Consider the following 21287-nt stretch of genomic DNA (forward strand, 5'->3'; position numbering starts at 1 on the left):
TCGACCACACTACCACAAAATAGAGCATTAAAATTATCTACTTTTGCCACTATCTTACCTCCAAGGGGAACCCTTGGACTCTGTGCACACTATTTCTCACTTTGAAATAGTATATACATTTGTGCAGGGGGTCGGCCGCAGGGCCTGGCCCTCTGCCCAACCCCCATTAACCTCCCATCTCCTGACCCTGCACCAGTTTGGCTGCAGGTTAGCCAGACCCTACAGCTAACCCCCATACCCACCCAACCCCACATGCATAAGTCTCTTAGGGCCTTATTTATACTTTTTGGTGCAAAACTGAGTTAGTGCAGTTTTGCACCAAAAAGTTTTGCACCGGCTTGCACCATTTTTTAGCACCAGCTGGGCACCATATTTATGGAATGGTGCAAGCCGGTGCAAAGGGTAGGCTAGCTTAAAAAAAAATGATGTTAGGCAGGTTTGAGTCAAAATAAATGATTCTGACCAGATTAGCATCATTTTTTGACGCTAAGGGGCATATTTATACTCTGTTTGCACTGAATTAGCGTCTTTTTTTTAAAACTCTAATTCAGTGCAAAACTAACTCCATATTTATACTTTGGTGCTAGACCCGTCTAGCGCCAATTTAATGGAGTTAAAGTTATTTTTGGGAAGTGGAAACCTACCTTGCCTTAATGAGATGCAAGGTAGGCGTTACCGTGCCAAAAATGACTCTATGGCCTTAACGCCATATTTATACTCCCATGCAAAAATGGTGCAAGGGAGGGAGGAGGGGTCAAAAAATGGGGCAAAGCTTGCTTTGCCCCATTTTTTAAGACCTGGGTCAGGGCAGGCGTTAGGGGACCTGTGGGCCTATTTCCATGGTGGAACACCATGGAATAAGCCCACAGGTGCCGTCCCCAGGCCCCAGGGGCAGCCCCACCCACACTAGAGGGACTGCGAGGATGGGGGCACCCCAGGTAAGTACAGGTAAGATTGCATTTTATTTTTGAAAAGTGCCATAGGGGGCCCTGAAATGGGCCCCCATACATGGCACAGGGTGCAATGGCCATGCCCAGGGGACCCCTGTCCTCTGTGCTGCCCATTGGGGTGGTGGGCATGACTCCTGCCTTTTCTAAGGCAGGAGTCATGTGGCATGGTAGGTTTAGCACCATAAAATGACGCTAATCTGGTTAGAGTCATTTTTTTTACTCTAACCTGCCTAAAGCCATTTTTTGGTGCTAAACCCTCCTCTTCTATACTGCCAGCCCCACCGACTAAAGTCATTTTTTAAAACTCTAGCCTACCCTTTGCACCGGCTTGCACCATTACATAAATATGGTGCCCGGCTGGTGCACAGAAATGGTGCAAGCCGGTGCTAAACTTTTTGGTGCAAAACTGAGTTAGTGCAGTTTTGCAGCAAAAAGTATAAATAAGGGGCAATATTTTGTAAGTTTGCGCCACTTTTGCGTCAAAAAATGACGTTAATGCGGCGCAAAAAAAGTATAAATCAGGTCCTTGGTGCTAGACGGGTCTAGCACCGAAGTATAAATATGGAGTTAGATTTGCACCGAATTAGAGTAAAAAAAATGACGCTAATCCGGTGCAAACAGAGTATAAATATGACGCAGAGTATAAATATGCCCCTAAATATTGCGTTAAGGCATATTTATACTCTGTTTGCACCAAATTAGTGTCATTTTTTTACTCTAATTCAGTGCAAAACTGACTCCATATTTATACTTTGGTGCTAGACCCCTCTAGCACCAAATTTATGGAGTTAAAGTCATTTTTTGCATGGGAACGCCTACCTTGCATCTCATTAGGGCAAGGTAGGTCTCCACTTTCAAAAAATGACTTGAACTCCATAAATTTGGTGCTAGAGGGGTCTAGCACCAAAGTATAAATATGTAGTCAGTTTTGCACTGAATTAGAGTAAAAAAATGACACTAATTTGGTGCAAACAGAGTATAAATATGCCCCTTAGTGTGTCTATGAATGTGTATGAGTACCTCAGTGGGTTTGTCATTAGGTGCATGGGTCTGTGATTGGATGCATAAGTCGCTGACTGGATGTATGAGTGGATGCATAACTGTCTGAATCGGGTTCGGTGTAGGTACATGAGTCCCTGAGTGTGTCTATGATTGAGTGTATGAGTGTCTCAGTGGGTCTATGAGTGGGTGCCTGAGTGTCTGAGTGGGCCTGTGAGTGGGTGTGTGAGGGTCTGAGTGGGTCTGAGAGTGAGTGTTTAAGCTTCTGAGAGGGTCTGTGAGTGAATGTGCGAGCCTGAGTGAGAGCATGAATGTCTGAGACGGTCTGTGAGTGGATGCCTGAATGTCTAAGTGGGTCCATGAGTGGGTGCATAAGTGTCTTAATGCGCCTGTGAGTGAGTCAGTACATGAGTCTCTGAGTGAGTCTGTGAGTGGGTGCATGAGTCTCTCAGTGAGTGTCTGAGTGTATCTGTAAGTGGGTGTGTGAATGTCTATGGGGGTGTGTCAAGAGCTGTGTGAGTGCCTTGGCCACAAAGGAACCTCACCCTCCCTTTTATCCAACAAGAGTCCACAGCGTTGTACAAAATATCTAACCAAGTGGGGTTCTTCTGCCTCTTTGGGAAAATGTCCATTATGTATACTACACTACATGTCTGTAATGGAACTCAAGGGAATGTCATCATTGACCTTGTGTGCCATTTGGCAACATGATTGTTCCTGGTACGTCTTTCTCTAGTATTCTGTGATAATCTGAATCCTCCTATAGAGAAGCCAACGAGACTACAAAGACATGAACCGCCACCAAACAAGAGTCTTTCCTTTTATCTATATGAAGTAAGTGTTTCTTTGTTTTGTGGAGATGTGCTCATATTACGCAGCATCAAGAAGGCACAACTCAAATTGGGGGAAAGTGCACTGGGGCCCATGGTAAGCTGTTCATCATCCTAGCAAACCGCGGGAAGACCTTTGCATACTACTCAGGGGACGGTGCGGGCCAAGTGGGTGGAGCTTCCAGGTGATTTTCACATTAGCAAATTCAAAGGGAGAACCATGGACTCTTCTCTCACCAGGAGAGGATAAAAAAGAACTCACTTGTCACAGTCACATGCAGATTGTGCTCCAATAGGTCAACAATGTATTCAACTCCATGAAGGATTTCAGAGTGTCAGAGAGGAGGAGTTGCAGCACAGCCCTCCTCCCCAGACTGATCTCAGCCACGGGGACCCCATTCCCCGGGGCCCAGCCTTCACTCATTTATGCATGACAGAGCAGGAGCCAGTATTTCTCTCACACACAGGGAGCACCTACATATGCAGCTCCATGTGAGTGAGAGCAATCCTTCATCTGTTTCCCTGCCCACATCTCTTCAGGCAGGGAAACAAAGAGTCCACTCCCACAAGCGAGACCAGTTTCACAGCTCTCACTTCCTGGGAGTGGAGTTTGCGTTTGCTGTGACTTGATGGGAGCTGCCAAAGCTCCTATCAAGTCAGAGCAAACAGCTGTGTCTTGGAGTTGGGCACCTGGGACATAGCAGGAGGCGGCCATGGGGGTGGTGGCCCCCAGGGCCATAAATAGCTCCAAGAGGGAGCTGCATGGCCCCCCTCCTTCTCTGAGCACAAGCCAACCCCAGGGAGGTGATGGCCCCTGGAGCATACATAGCCCAGTAGAGCCCAGTAGGGGAGCATGTGGCCCCCCTCCAGGATTATAAACAATGCCCCGGGAGGTGGTGGTCCCTGGGGCTTTGTAGAAGTCCAGGAGGTTGGTCTGCCATGCTGCCTTCCTTTTCTGAGCAAGCTTCGTCCCAGGGAGGTGGTCCCAGGGACCGTAGATGGCCCAGGAGGGGGGTCACACTGCCCCCCTCCTTCAGTATAAACAATGCCTAGGGGAGTTGGTGGTCCCCGGGGCTTTCTAGAAGCCCAGGAGGGGGCTCTGCATGGCCCCCTCCATTATTACAAACAAAGCATCTGTGAGTTGGCAGTCCCTGGGGCTCAATGAGCATTAGGAGGGGGGCCCTGTGCACCCCCTTCCTTTTTTAAAAAAATGTCACAGGACCTGGCCCACCCAGGTGCTGTATTAAAAAAAACAAGCGTGGGAGCCAGTGCTTGTTCTTTTTAAAAATATTTTTGCCAGATTCACGTCACTGCTGTGATTTGCTCTGGTTAGCCAACCTGGAACCCAAAACCAGAGCTAAGCAGTCAGGGTGTCCCTACCTTGCCATCTTTTCTTTTTTTTTGCATTTTTTCAGGAACTCGGCTGAAGCAGAGTCCCATGATGGCTGCCAATACCTCCTGGTTGAAGTGTTGTTAAGCAATCTCAGAACCAAATCAGAAAAACTTTGCAGAGCCTTTGTGTCCCTATACATACAAATTTGTTATTTCCCTAATAACTCCCAAACTACTGAATGGAATTACCCAAATAACCAGAAAGAGTTCTTTCTGGACCAAGAGCTACATTTCGGGCAAATGTGGTGTAATTCAATCCAACAGTTTGAACTGTAGTTGTGTTCAAAATCCCTGTGGAAAAAGATATGGGGAAAACGAGTTGTGGGACCCTCTCTTTTTCTCAGCGCACCCCCCCCATGCCCGCCCCCGACAGAGGATCACCTCTAAACCTTTCAGAGAGCAGCAGAAATGAGCGTCCAATGTTTAGGGAACATTTCTGGAAGATTCATTAACCTGCAACAAAGATATAGGCAAGTCAGAAACACTTTTTCTATAGATACTAGGTCTTATCTCTCTCTCTCTCTCTCTCTATATATATATATATATATATATATATATATAAAATACCTCTGTCTCACCTATAAATCATCCAATAGAATTTCTGGGAATGGTGGGCAATTTCATTCATGACTATCATGTAGCTAGTTTCCTTCATTCTTCATTATCAATCATAGCATTTTTCTTCTCACTGACTTATGTCTTACCTTAAGAACCACAATTTTACATATACTGTCTACATATTCATAGCTGTGCTTTTTATAGACAGTATATTTTTTTCCAAATATTACTATATCATCTTGAATATTTGCTTTCATAACTGTGATTTGTTCCTGAAGGTTTTATTCATCTGGATCCTTGTTTAGAATGGCTATTGCACGTTTCCTCTCAAGGTTTAGGAGGTCACCATAATTTCTGCATCTGTTCTTGGATCCCTTTCATATGATTTATTAAGTAGCCCTTCATCATGCCTTTTTAAACCAGTTTTAAAAGCACCCCATACTACACCCAATTAATGGGAGCATTCCTTGAACAGAAACAACTCTAGGATCCATTATGCTGCATACCTACTATACTTGCAATCTAACAACAGTGCCCTCTTACACATTCATATAGACAATGGTGTGTTTATACTCCTAATTTGAATGTCTAGAGCCAAGGGACTATGATTATATAACATTTTAGTAACTAAGGGCCTGATTTATATATTGATGGTATTACCACCAATCCACTGTGGCAGCTGTCTCAAGTACTCCATCAAGATGACAGCAGGCCACTAGCTGTATTTTGCTCTACGGCTGCCCAATCACCATTCACGTTGATGGACTGTATTCCATCGTGCTAGCTGTAACCCACAGTTGACTCAGCAGACTCCAAGGCTGAAGATGAGCACTCCATCACCGTCGGGACCGCTGCATTGCACTGACCATATTTAAATAATACAGTGGAGCTGGCTGTGTACTAGCAGTGGTCCCATGATGATGGGAGTCCATCGCAGGAACTGTTCTGCATTGCACTGCTGCAGCTATTAAATGGATGTGAGGAGCTCACACCTGATGTACATTGAACAATTGTGAACACCTTCAAAATACACTATAAAACGTTACATTTCAGACCATGATCCTTAGCCATTTCAATCATTCTGATGACAATCTTGACACTGAACAGACAGGTTCTTTTTTGTTTTCCTGTTCTCCCTCTGTTTTTTCTGGGTTTTTTTTTTGTTTTTTTTCAAATCACTGTAGGAACACTAGTGTATAATTTTTTTATGACAATGGCAGGGAGGAGGAACCTACATTGTACAGAGGGAGAATTGTCTGTCATGGTCGATGAAATCATTAGCGTAATTAGAGCCACAATTGTTAGGCACAAGCACAAAATACTTCCATTTCTCAGAAAAGGCTAAAGTGGGACAGAATAGTTAAAAAAGGGAATGCTGTAGATAACATTTATCACATGCAGGAGGAAGTTAGGAAGAGGTGGAATGACCTGTGAGGGAGAGTCCGTACCCTGGCCTCCAAGCATCACCAGGAGGCCTTGAAGACTGGTGGTGGTTCCCCCAATCCCCCATTACAACTCTTTCCCTGGGAGGAAACGGTCTTGCAGATCTTACATCCTGAAGGCTTGACAGGAATCTATGGTGTAGTGGAGACTGATAAGTTTCACCTTTGTATGTCTCACTAACACACATGGAGTCCTTGCCCTTAACTCAGCTGTACAGAATGTTTCTAGACACATATCAAAACAGATATGTTTCAACTTCAGTTTGAAAACTATCTTGTTATCTTATGTTATCCAAATTAGTAGCATCATGCTTGTTACAACCTACTTAACAAGGACCAATTTGTCTTGTCAGAATGTGTGTTGTCCTCCATGTATCACCCCTTGCATTTGCCTGTCCTTTGCTGTATCTCAATGTATATTGTTTAGCTTCAGAAAACGGATTCCAAACTTTAGCCATCTGCATATGAAGGTATAGTGCTTGTAAGTGGTATCTTAACCTAATCACTGTATACACATCTATGTGTACATATTGCAAATATGTGTTTAATTATCACTGCATACATTTTTATGGGAATTTGTTACCCACTTTTTCACAAATATTGGCAATAGTGTTTACTAATGACTACAACTACCGTGATGCCCTGCTTTTCTCTCTGTAAAAAACAATAGTGCAATGTGATGTAGCACAAATTCCCTTTACTCCCACACACGGCTAAAAGTCAAAGCTTTAGGTATGTGACATTCACCATTTCATGCTATGTAATGAAATTTCATCTGCTGTATTGATCCAGTATGTTGTCACCTTCTTGCAACTACATTGAATTGATATACTTTCTTCCATAAATCATAGATTGTGGATTCAAAGGTTTCCAACAATGTTCTGTGACATGCTGATTATTAGTATTGATGCACAAATTGCTTTGCAGTGTTCATATGATGACCAATGCCATTGAATACAATAAAGTGTGCAATAGTTTGTTTTTGAGGTTTCTAGGCCTCGAAATGGCACAGCTCTCAAATCCTAAATCTCCTCTCTACTGTCTTGAGTTGCTTATCTGGTACATGGAATGTGCACTGTCTACTTTACATTTTACATCTCAGGACATCTCTCCATCATTGTTACTGAAGCGTGCCTCTACGTACATTAACCTGCATGAGTAAAAAGTGAAAAAACGCACAAAGGCCTCAATATCTCATTAATCAATATTTTTGATTTCTTTAGGTTGCATCATCTGGAGCTGGAGACAGATGAGAGATACAAGACAGACCATTAATGTATTTTTATTTTGTAATTCATATTAAGACCAACACCTAGGGCCAGTGGGCTACCGTCTGCAACTGAGGTCACCTCCACTCCAGGATCAAGCCTTCAGTGACGACACCACTCCTGCAAGCCCAATTAATGAGGGATGCCTGGTCCATCTGGTCTGTCTGGGAAGACAGCCCAGTGAGTCTCACTTGGCCCACACCTCCACCTCCCATCCCAGTTGCTACAACAACTACGCATATGAATGCCTCTACTTCCTGTATCGAGAGGATCACAAACCCCATCTTGTGCCCCTCAGTCCTGGCTGCTGTTGATCAACCACCACCGAGCCTTTTGGCAGGCCGGGCATGGGCAGCAGGCAGAGTCCCCAGGGTCTGCTGCTAGCATCCCTTCTATGCATGACCCCCTCCCCCTACACTCACACCTCTGCATAGTTTTCCTGGTAGTGGCTGATGTGCTGATCGGATGAGCAGGCTGCTGGTGAGGAGGTTCAGTGTTGGTTTGGTGTTTGGTGCCGGGAGTCCCTGTGAAGCCTTGGCAGCTTTTTTGCAGCTCTGTTGATGGTAGTAGCAGTAATAGTGTGACAGAGGAGATGATTTGAGAGGCGGAGGAGAACAGCTGCTCCTGTTAGGAGCTCAACTTGAATAATAGGTCTATTGCCCTCAGACGGTCTAGCGGCTTAGGAGGGGAAATGCTGAAGCAGCCATCAACAGCCACTTAACATCTCTTTGCAGATCCTGAGGCCCTGAGGAAGGGGGTTGCTGTCTCGAGGAGTTTTTAGAGGGCTGTTGGTAGCTGTTCTTAGGTGTGTGTAGGAGTATTCTGCTTGGCCGCATTTGGTAAGCAGGGAACAGCTGTTTTCATAATATTCAAAGTTAATTTGGATCACTGAGAAACAAGTGTGCAATAGCAGTAGTTCTAGACACAAAAGGGTAGGATTATGACTATGTCAGAAAAAGTTTGAGTTAATGGATCAACAGATCAAAATTATTACCTGTAATGTCAATGGCTTGTCGAACAGGTAGAAGAGTGGGCCTTTTCTGAAATGGCTAACCTCTTTCAATCCAGAGGTTATTTTTCTTCAGGAAACAGACTTTAAAAGAAATACACAGAAATTTCATGCCCTGGGAAAATACACCGTTCTTTTCCTCACTTGGTGCAACAATACAGGGCGTGGATATATTGTTTTCCTGCTCTATTACCTGCAAATTAAGATGGTTTTGAGGACAATAAGGATAGGTGGATTTGGGTGAAGAGTAGCGTGGCTAATTAGGTGCAGAATTTTTTATATTTGCCGCCTAACAGATGGTATGAGGGCTCTTGAACGCATTTTTAATTTGGCAATACAGATGGAGAGATTGTTAGTAATTGGGGGGGATTTAACTTTATTAAGATTTAAGGTATGATACATCTAATAGAGACAGGGGATAGCTAAAGACAAGAACTGCTAGGCTACTTAAAATATACTTGGTAGATTCCTGGCGATTGATCTACCCTAATCTTTCCCAAACTTATTATTCCCTGAGATTCCAGTCTGCCTCTCGCTTAGATTTCTTTCTTCTGACACGGTCACTAACAAAGGGCAATGTTGAGATCAGCGCTAATCCTTTTTCGGATCACTCAATAGTGTCCATGGTGATAATTGTAAAAAACTCAGGTGAAGAAGCCTGGGTGGCAATTTGATAAGGCCCTCTTTTTTAGAACAAACCTGGGCCAGGAATACTAAACAATGTATTCATGAGCTTTTGAAAATAAACAATAATACTGTCCTTATCTTCATGGTTTGGGAAGCTTTCAGGGCCACTTTTAGCTGGCAGGTGATTTCATATAAAGCAAAACTAAGCAAGACTCTGGCAGAGAAGATTCAGGGTCCACAGACAGCTTTAGATAAAACTGTATCCAGCAAATGAGTTTTTTGGAGGGCTCTGTCACTGTGTTTACTTAGCAGTATCTGCAGGGTTAGTTAGTAAGGACTAAGCAAGAACTCAGGGAGTTTTCCCTGCTGGAGGAAATTGCTGGGGGAAGGGACGAAAGTCAACAGTTGTGGAAGGTTTTGGCATGGACAGCTAAGACCCTGAAGAACAGGCAAACAACTGATAACATTCAAAATTTTACTACAAGAATAATGGAGACTGAAAATTAAGCAATAGCAGGAATGTTTCTTAATCATTACAGGTCTATATATGAATAAGTGGATGAAGTTTTGACTCAGGATCTAGAACAATATTTTGATGGATTACAGCTTCCCCAACTCTTAGACATCCAAATAAGGGTATTGAAAAGCAAAGTAGAATCTGGGGAGCTCATCTTGGCTTTGAAAAATATGGCAAATGAAAGGGTACTGGAGTGATGGAATTCCTGGAGCAAATCTTGCTAAATCTAAAAGGCTATTGGATAAATGGTCGTTTTTGCCTCTTTCTTTGGTAGGTAGAGTTGCTATGGCTGAGATTTCTGTTCTTCCGTTGTTTCTATTTCTTTCCTCAATCTCCCTTTAAAGATAGGATGAGGAGAGATGTATTTTGTACATTGGACTACTTTTGTGCTCAACAAATATAGCTTCACACACCATGAAGGACTTAATTGTTTTTCTTGTTTTTTTTCATTCTGGTTTCACAGCTATTGCACTCATCTTTCTATTCAAAATAAATGTACATAAAAGAAAGTGAAAGACTGGTGTATTGTTTATTGTTGCAATTTATGTTATGTGTCTTCTGTACAACATATTTTTTTTAATCTGTCAGACAATATGGCACTAAAACAAATAAGAGATACCAACTAGGTAACGTGTTTCCCAGGTTCATAAAGATGGAAAAAGAATCAATGAAATCTGAATATTATTGTGTCATACAGTTCTAGGTAACATCCTTGTGACACAATCAATTTTGCATTTCACAAACCATGCAGAATCCAAACGGTGTGTGCCATTTATAAGTTGACATTCCAGAACTTTGACACCATGGAAGAAAGGGAATATTGCCTGACATCAAATTAAATAGGCAAACTATTATTGATCCATTAACTCAGCTGGAGCCAGACAATCTGCTCTCACAAAAGGAATCCTACACCAATAACATCAATAGTCTACATCCTGGCAGTAACAAAATCTGAGATCACTTGACCATTTCAGGACACTGTGGCAGTATCTAGTGCAATGTCACTACCACCATTCAGTGGTGTGCTGAAACAACGCTTTCAACTATGAAGACACACATCAACAGCTTCCTACAGTGAACAGTGAAGGAAGACCCGTATGTTGTAGCTTGACGTACACATGTGGTTAGAGCACGTTAAGCAGCACATTTTGCCTTGGTGGCAACATCCCACAGTAAACAAGCCTGATACAATTTCAAGAACTTCCATTCAATCACAGTGCAAGTTGTCTCTGTACATGATCAGTCCATCCTAAGTGGGTGTCTGTCCCAGGATCAACCCATGTACCCTTTATACTTTCCAACAGCAACATATCACTGTAAATATGACAACTATGAAGATGAGATGGTGAAGGACCCTGACACAGAATAACAAGGGAAAAATTATGATTTTACATATACAATTTGGCTCAAATTAGGTTAGGAGGACACATGCTTAGTACAAGCAATGTTAATCTATGTCAATAAATCCAATAGTCAACGTAAGGAAACTCTGATCTACTAACATCTTTGCCCTGGACTTTCCTCAACTGACCATTCGTATCACATTACCATTGCTGACTAATATGTTCCTTATGTCACAAGTTGTTCTGATATTGAATGTCACAGTATGTAAGAGTACACTTACACTCAGGTGAAGAAGTGCTCAATGAAATCAGTTCCTTCCTCTTCACCACTTTCATCTTCATTGGGCATTTCAACATCCTCACCTGGTGGCTCTTCACAATCTCCATCCTCTGCAATGATTTGGGATGTTCCGTCGCAGGGCAATGTTATACAGCATGCAGCAGGCAACCGTGAATTGGCACACCTTATCGGGTGAGTAGAGAGGGGCTCCACCAGTCTTGTGTAGACATCTGAATCTGGCCTTTTTTCACCCCAAAAGCTCGTTCCACTGGCCTCTGTGTTCTTCCATAGCCGCATTGAAGCAGAACTCTCCTAGAATGGTTGGATTCCTTAGCGGTACCAACAATCAAGGTTGGTTAAGATACACCTGCTCTCCTACATGGAAGCAATACATTGACATATTAAAATAATTTCAGGCCATTGTACAATCCTAAACTAGGATTAAAGCAAAGGATCCTCAAGTCATACTGTACTTTCCAACAATCCAGGCCCTCTCAGGTCCAAGTTACAACATTTGCAGGGGTATGGTGTGGTTCTGTAGTACAAAGGAATCATGTGTTGACACAGGAAAGCAGGCACACACAATTGAGATGTATAAATCCGGTAAGCAGACAACTTGAACATTGATGGATTGGAAGTTCTTCCGATTCTTCTAGACCTGTACCCTTGTGTCTGGTGCCACCATGGCAATATGTGTACCATCAATTGCTCCAACCACATGTGGTAGGCCACCCAAATCATAAAATTCTCACTTCACATTGGAAAAATCCTGAGCTCTTGGTAACTGGATAAATATGTTGACGTGCCTCGGAATTGAAGTAAGGACTTCTTGTAGCACACCACTGAAAGTTGGCTGTGACATGCCTCCAGATGCTGCCACAGTGTATTGAAAAGAGCCAGTGGACACAAAATGAAGTATTGCCATGAGTTTCACTATTGGTGCTATTGCTGTTGTGTTCCTATTGTGAAGCACATGATCAGGCTCCAGCTGCTGACACAAATCTAGTATAGTTTGCCTATTTAATCTAAACTTTTTGATTATGTCCCTATCCTCCATGGTGGCAAGGTCTGGAAAAGGTCTGAAGATTTGAGGACAACTTCTTCTACCCATCCCTGGTTTTATATGTCTGCATGTAAGGAAAACAAACTATCAATAAAAATCCTCACACAAGACTTTCACAATCCACACACTTCTCATATCTGAGTTAGATTAATTATCTGATATTTTTTGTTACAGATAATGTGTGAATAATACATTTGAATTGTATTATTTGCACATTATTATTATTATTTTTTTTCAAAATACCATCAACTAAAGTATTACATACACCGTGACACTCTCAATGTCAAACACAGTAGCTCACTGTTTTATGTCATATCTTCCCAAAAATAGTGTTGTACGTATCTGACATATGTAAACAAAGTAGCCACCATTTTCAGTGCTGGTGACTCACAAACAATTTTAAAAATAAATAGCTACATAGCCTAAAATGGTGGCTGCCTGACCTTGCTGTCAGGACATTGGCTATCTGAGGGCCGTCAGTGGAAGTTGACCACGTAGTAGGTGTAACACTCTGCTTCAGCCAATGGCTGTGTCCGTCTCTGTTGATGAGCACGTACACTGTGTAATGTGAAAATAATGTAAAGGTGGTTTAGTCTTCAGTGTCTCACAATGAGTTAGACTAATCTGGAGTGGGTCTCACTACATAAAAAGTTCATATCCCTGGGGTAGGAGATGTCTCTGTCTTGGATTAGTAACATGAGGAGAAAGCAAGTGTTGAGATTACTCCACAGTTAACTGCAAATTAGTGCTGAACTTTAAATTTGTTTGCAAATAATCTGTACTGACTGTTCTGGGACTGCATGTGAGAGATGGCAAAACATTATGTCATTGCACCACAGACAAACAAAATCACTCAAAACATCTTGTGTTGTATTTTGGTCTCATATACAGGTCAGAAGTGGGAGTTGTTGACAGCCATTGCAAAGAAGGTTCGGACCCTGGGTGTCTTTAAGCGGTGAAACCTACATTTCAGGAAGCGGTGGGAGAACCTTCGACACTGGAACAGGAAGTCAGCAGAAGTCCAGCTCGGCCAGGCCTCCTAACTAGGCAAGCACATGCGCCACACCCTGACCCCCCTAATGGCCCGCATCCTTGTGGTGGCCTACCCTGAGCTTGATGGACAGTTGAGGTCAGAACAGCAGCATGAAGGGGTGATTTATTGCATGTAGCTCATCTTGATGTTTAATGTTTTTAATTCACAGCAGTTTTGTTTGCCATCAACATGACAGTTGACACTCATCCAATGCAGACAAGGATTTCTGGAGGCATACGTTTTCAGATGGTGTCTGATGCTGTGTTTGCTGTATTGTTTGTGCTAAAGGTTGTCACTAGATTCTTCATCACATGCCAAGTACTGTTTTGAGCAGGCACGTAGCTCCATACGAAGAAAGGGATATCTGCATTTTCTCCATGTTATGAGGGACATTTGTACCAAGCATGTCCTATTTGGAAATTGGGTCAGGTGTGATGCTCCATCACAAATGTGAGTAGGTAATGTAGGCCCTATTCCTGCTGACATGGCATAGTAAGCACTTCTGAGACAGTTCATGTTTCAGGCTTTACAATGGTAAGTTGGTTCAATGAAAATATGATCATGAGCATCTGCATCAATAGGACTGGAAACATGTGTACAATGGCATAATTCTTTATCTGAAAAATGTTAGAAATATGTTTCAATAGCAAACTTCAAATAATTTCCTGTAGACAGTAGTATATTGTCATGAAGCCTCAGTTCCTCCCATATGAGCATGTAAGCCAGTCTGTGTCCATCTCCATGATTTTTCATTCCAGACTGTATTGTTTGAAATAGACAGAAATGTGTCCACATTGGTGAAAGAATTACACGTACCGCAAATGACATTTAAGTGTCCCTAGTTATATCCAGAAGAGAAAGTAATGATCTTGTGAAAAGTAACACTTAAAAGGACAATTGCAGATGGAAGGTTACATCACGTAGATGTTGGAGTATCCCCTCTTAATAAGCCAATATCAAGCCCAAAACATGTCTCTTTTGGAAATGCTTAAATGTTTTTGCTCTGGACTGAAGTTGTTTAGGGATGTTTCCAGGCCTATGTATTTACTAATACAGTCAAATCTGTGTATCATGAAGAGAAATAAAAGTGGGTGAGGTAAAAAGCATTCATGATATGGGAGCTAGCATGGGGAATTTCTAGACTGTGAGCAATTGGTTTGTGGATTTCTTCCCTACATGCACGAGATACTGATGATTCAGAAGCCAAGTTTGAGTGCCATGAAGCTGGTATAATAAGTAGACTTGGCGAATGTCTTGTGAGCTAAGTTCATGTTCAGAACAATTTACACATATACACTCAAAGTGTTTCATCTGTCTTTACAGCATTAGCTGGGCAAAGCAAAGGTGACAGCAACCATGTTGGAGAGGATAAAGCTGGGCACTTTGGTCCTGGTACCGACATCACCAACACCGAGAGACTCGGTGCCATGTAGGGTGAGGGGACTGGTGCTGAGGCCATGAGCGACTGGTCATCATCTCTGAGGCCTCTACAGATGACCAGTCCTTAGTGATGGCTGACCCTAGTGTGACTATTACACTTGCATCATCTTCTACCACCCACATTTCAATCTCCACACTCCGTCTTGATCCCCCCAGTTGGCCATATCCGCTCCCCTAAAAGGGGTGGCGTCACCTTCACTGAAGGCACAACCCCAGCACAGTCTCCCAGGCTGCGCTCAATGAGGAGGCTGTTGATCTTTTGTGGACTATCACTGTAGGCCAGACTGCGCTACTGAATGCCATTAATGGGCCTAGGCATCAGAATACCCAGATACTAGCTTACCTGGCTAGCATTCACAGTGGCCCCTGGCCTACAGCAGTCATTCCAGTGTCTGGCCCCTCGTTGACCACAGACTCCCACCCACTCCAACATCATACTCCAACTCCCACCCCTTCCTCATTCAGAATCCCTCTACCCAGCCCTATCCAGAGCACTGGCACCCACTCAAACACACACAAGCAGCACATCCTCACACACACAGACAAACACAGAAAGAAACATAGACACACACACATATGCAGACACTACACACCTCACTATCACCACAACCACAAGCATTCCCACAGAAACCCCACCCACCATGACAAAGACATCCACACCTACCACCAGCATACCTGCAAACACCACACCCACCACAACACAGACATCCACACTCAACACCAGCATACCCATAGATACCACACCTATACCACAACACAAACATTGACCACCACCACACCCCCAGTCACCACACCCACAACATAAACACCTACCACCACGACACCCACAGTCATCACACCCACCATGACACACAAATGCACCAGTATACCCACAGGCAGCACAACCAAACACTGCACCTCCACAACAGGCACATCCACACACACACACACATATAGTGTACACAAATGCTCTTACTCACCCACACAGTTAGACAGCCAGTAAAAACATAAATCAAAGCATACACCACATACACCAGAACCTCAGGCACCCACACCATCAACAGACATATGTTTAACAGACACTGCAACTCCCTCTACCTCTCAACTCCAGCTCCCTCCTGGACACCCACCTTTTTTCCAAAGGAGGACCTGTTATTTGCCCTGTCCCTGACCCATTTCTCATCTCAGATCACCTCTCCCAAACATAAGACCATCCCACCCAACCAATCTTTGTACCCCCTTTACACTCCAACACACCTCTTCCACATCCCAACCCACCCCTTCTAAAGACAAACCCTCTCCTCCCAAACCAAGGAGCCCCCCAGATCCTTAAGGTGCCTTCTCTCTGCCCCAGAGATGCCCCTTGCAGAGGAGGTTTATTTTGCCTGTGATATTAGGAAGCAAGTTATGGGCATGCAACCCATACTTTGGATTTGGTTCGGAGACTCTGCATTTTGTTCTTTGTACATAATGGAAAGCAATGGTATGTAAGATTCATGTCATTTCGATAAAGAATATTTAATTTGGTAATCCCTTTGGCCTGGACTTATTTTTGTACTTGTAATTGTTTGCTGATGATTGTATTTCTGCTAATGTATGTGCCATGCACTTACTTTTATTTATGACAGTGACAAGCACATTTTGTATATTTTATATATTTTTTTAAATGCATACAATAGTGTTGAACAATTTCATGGACATGTCGATTGTGATGCAAACGTTCATCATGTTACTCAACACTTCCATCAAAATTATATGTGTTCTGGTATTGTGACTGGAGAATGCATGTGTGTTTATTTTACATTATGTGTAAATTATAAACACATATGCATTACACAGGGAACTTGGCACTTTACAGTTAATTGACATCTAATATTTGTCATAAATTGCACACACCAAGGGGACATGTGATCTTCATAGATCTCTGACATGTTTGCAGTTTGGAGGTAAGATTGGTTGTACATTCTGTGTACACCCAATTTTGTAGCATTTTGTAGAGCAGTTTCTACATTACTAGGGATTTGAGTTCTTCCTATTGTGTATACTGCTTATGTTTAGTATATGGTAGTCTAGGGGAAATGATTGCACACACCTGTATGGTCACATTTTGATTTGTGATTGCTGTGACTTTTTGAGTTGGTGTCCATTGCCATGGAGGCAGTACCAGACTGGTGGTTGTTACCAATATCTTGAGGTATTTTAAACATTTTTGTAAGTGTGAAATTGCACACATATCCATTGGACATCATTGTAGTGTTGATTCTGACTATTTGTCACACATGCTCAAGTCTGGTGCTACTGTACAGTGACAGTTCAGAGGATGACAGGTAAAACGTTGACTTATCTTCTGTTCCGGCAATGACAGGGTTGATTCTCATCTTGGTCCAGGAGCAACAGCAGAGGTAGTACTGGTACGATCAGATTCATGGTGACAGGAACTGGAAAAAGTTGGAAGAATTTGAGTTTTTTGCTTCTATCCCTCTGAATCTGCTAACTCAAGTGTGGTGGTTTGGCCGCCATGGTTAGGTTGGCAGGAATGCACATCATGATTGGCTCGGTGGTAAAAGGTTCTGGAGTCCAGCTGCCAGCGGCTTTTGCCTATGATGCTATCGATGCGTGCGGTCGGTGGCGCTGGCCGGTGGTGGTCTTTTATCTATGGGTTTGCAACATCTAAATTAGGCGGGCGAGCAGACCATTAAGGCAGCTAACTTGAAATCAAATGGTAATTCAAAGCAGGACCATTACCGCCAAGATATAAATCAGCCTCTAAATGTATTTCTTCATCATACAACCGACAAGAGGAGACATAAAAATAATCAAATCTAAACCATTTTTTTATGAGTGTGAGAGAACAAAGTATATTCAGAATCGCTCACTTTTAGTTTTTCCCAAGCATTGATGAAGTCATGCATATGTAAATGCATTATTATCGGGTGAATTACCTTCAACTTTCGCCCAGTTGAGCCGTGGCCATATTATTAGTTATGCAACACTCCCCAAATAAAATAGATTCTCAGTAGAAGCCACTGGGCCAGCTCCAAGTTTAAAGTGTTGTAAACTCCAAGTTCACCCAGGTTAGGGCTGAACAGTTAGCAGAGCATAAAAACGTGTGATTCTATCAGGCATTCCACCTGTGCTGATCTCCCTAAACGATCAGATAATGTCCTTTATACCCTGCAAAATTTAGGTTTATCTAAAAGTCGTTACACATCGCATTGCTGAAACTTCTGTGTTTGTTACTAAATAATAGCCCCCAAAAAAAAGAATCGGATAACTCTGGTTTGTGTAGGCAATGTACTTTACATAACAGGCCCAGCTTAAGAGATTTAGGCCCTGATTTAGGAGGGCCCAGCACCAATTTAGCACCGCCTTAGTGTCATTTTTATTAAGCTCAGGCGGCTCTAAGGTGGCATTTTCCCCTTGCCATATTTACAAAGTGGCATTGAGCCACTTTGCAGTCCCTTGCATTAAATGCCTGTGCCAGGCATAATGGATGCAAAGAGGGTGTTTCCCCGTAAGGGGGGCCAAAAAAATGGTGCAAAGAAATCTAAGAGATTTCTTTACGTAATTTGTTTTAGCACTTTTAACACCTACTCAGAGCAGGCATTAAAAGGAGGTGCATCATTGTTTACAATGGGTCCCTATGTACTGTTCAGGATTAGCGCCAACATTTTGGTACATCAATCACGTCAGAAATTCTTACACTATTGCCTCCCACCCTGCACCATGGTGTGCCGTATTTTAAATATGACACACACATGGTGGCGGTAGGGGGGGGGCGCAAGGAGCCACAAGAAAAGTGACGCTACATGTAATGTAGCACCACTTTTCATGAATCTGGCCCTTAGGTTCTTCCCTTAACATCAACCTTTTTTGACAGAGAAAAAAATAAGTATGACTGGAAAGTAATTGCTCTGACCTCTCCAACAATACTAGCCATTAGGAGTGTGTGGTAACTGAAGTATGTGAAAGAGCGCATAATATGGGTCTCACTGACTACAGGTGTTCTCTCTTTAACCACTACCTCAGGATGCCTGTTGGCCTTTCTTGGAACAGAATCACTGTTTTCACATTCAGCATGATGTTGCAAAAAAAACAACAAAATAAACTAAACACCAGATACTATTTTACACATAACCATCTTTGGCAAATCATATAATGGAAAAACACTGGACCAGTTGTGATAACTCAACCAGTCTTCAAAAATGTGTTACAAGACATTGGAGCATCCTTCTCCCAAAGGAAGGTTTGGAAAATTGAAAGCTAATAATGCACTTTAAGCACATTTCTTTAGTTATTGTTCTGTTCATGCTCCAGTTACCTGCACACAATACTCTTAATCTATTTACTGAATATGATGTTAGTATGGTAAACAGCTTTGTTGTTGTTTGGCAAAGGCTGCCTCATATCCTAGCTGCATAGCAGATAGAATGTTAAATATGTGTTCTTTGATACTTTGAGAAAAAAAAATAGATTTGAAATGCCTAGGTACTCATTTAGCGTGAAGCATCCCAAGTTTGATAGGAATTGCTCTAAAAACATGCATTAAAGATAGATCCTGAACACATATATGATTAACCATGATACCTCCACATCACAAATGAGTGCCAATCTGAAATTACCAAGGGTAAGAGATGTTGACCTCATTTTCCATTTGGCACTCACTGCACTGCACTCAATACCCTTTGTCTCAGTGGAAGGATCAGAAAATAAACAGAGCTTTACAAGTCCTATTTATTTTCTTTAAGGTACATTCCAGTCCCTCTAAATAGGCACTGGGCAGGAAATAAATAGCTGTTGTGGAGCTAAGCATGGAGCAAGGACTCAACCTGTGATGCCACATCGACTATTTGAGCATTTTAGTGACTATATGCCATTGCAGCTCACGGCTGATCTCTAAACCAGCAAGATACCCCGAAACACAAGTGACAGACAAATATTTAATAGTAATAATAATATTGAAAATAATTTGCAAACATGTTTCACAAATGACAATGTGTTTATTGATAATAATGTTTGCATATTTTTAGTCAATTCTTGTGTGAAGCAAATTATGTAGCAGCATGACAAAGTAATCCGAGAAAGAACTGCCTTTTAATAAGAATGATGGGGCTAAATTAGAACAATTGCAAAACATAATCATAGTATGAGAAAAATACTGTATTGCAGGCAAACGGTTTTCTATTTTGTTGCTGCAGGCAGTAAGTTACATACAGTTGATAGACCCTGCAAATCTAATCACAACTTAATTTTAGGTAATGTAGTGACTCATCTAAGCAGGAAGCAATCACTCCAGAAACAAAAAACCTTCCCTTATTATTATTATCCAATTTAAGCACAATCCCTCCTGCTAACAGAGTCTTCTCTCCTATAAATCATTGATGAAGACAACACATCTCTAACAATACTGCCTTCTGTCCCCAAAGGAGGCATCTTTCCCTTCCACATCCCCACTGCCATCTTCCGAGCTAAATGTAAATTCTACAGGGAGGATCATGCAAGGTCTGCCTTGAGGCTCTGTGTAGCAGTTTTGGAGCCTCTACTTCCAAGCGGCCGTTCTTGGCCTGCCCTAGAATCTCTTGAACAGCCCACCCTTATGTTTATCTATGCAAGCCCCATTCCTCTCACTGTCATCCTTTACTGTGAAAAAACAAAACTTTGCATATCCATAGAAACTGACCTTCAGGATATTCTTGTTCTCAATATTCTTAACACAATATTTTATCCACATGATATTTTAAACTCGATATTTTGTTCAAATACCCCCTACCAAACAACTCCACATACAAGGGAGCCATCCATCTATGACTGAATAAAACAGCCTCTCCATCCTGAGAAACGTCAGCATCTAGAATGTCCAACCAAATCTCAAACTAGATTCCTCGTATCAAACTAAAGACTTACCATACTCCATGGGTCTTCAGAATGATACATTGTGCTGGACAAACTCTAGACACAATTGTTTACACACCAAAACTCAGTGAATGGACATCAAATCTTTTTCTCATGTGGGGAAACACCAACTCATCTCCTTTAACGTTAACCTGGCCAATATTACCACAAGGGCAACAATACCTTCTGCAGACTGGATCAACTTCATCACATTCAACGATCACTTGCTTTCTTGGCATCGCAATTGCTTAACAGAAGAGAAGGCTATCCATTGGCTCTGACAGGAACCACTCAAGACCTAATTTCCTGAAAAACAGACTAAAGGTACTGCTGCTCAATACAAATGTAAAAAGTGTAAAAGACCAAAGATATTTATGCTCAATACAAATGTGAAAAATGTAAAAGAAGAAAAGCAAAACTGAATTAAAGAAGTCAAATGACTGTAATGACAAATTCCACTACCTAGCCTTTACATTTACCAAGATCACACTACCCGAATAGCTTTGTGATGTGCTTGCAGACCTTCTTATCATGACTTTTAAACATTAATACTAATTTATAAAGCACAACGTTAACCTCACAGGTATCATGGCACTGACAAACTGCAGGTAACATATAGAACTAAACAAAAAACGGGTTTTCTATATATCTCTGGCCCTTCTACA

Source organism: Pleurodeles waltl, chromosome 10 (assembly GCF_031143425.1).
Source record: "Pleurodeles waltl isolate 20211129_DDA chromosome 10, aPleWal1.hap1.20221129, whole genome shotgun sequence".
Lineage (NCBI taxonomy): Eukaryota > Metazoa > Chordata > Amphibia > Caudata > Salamandridae > Pleurodeles > Pleurodeles waltl.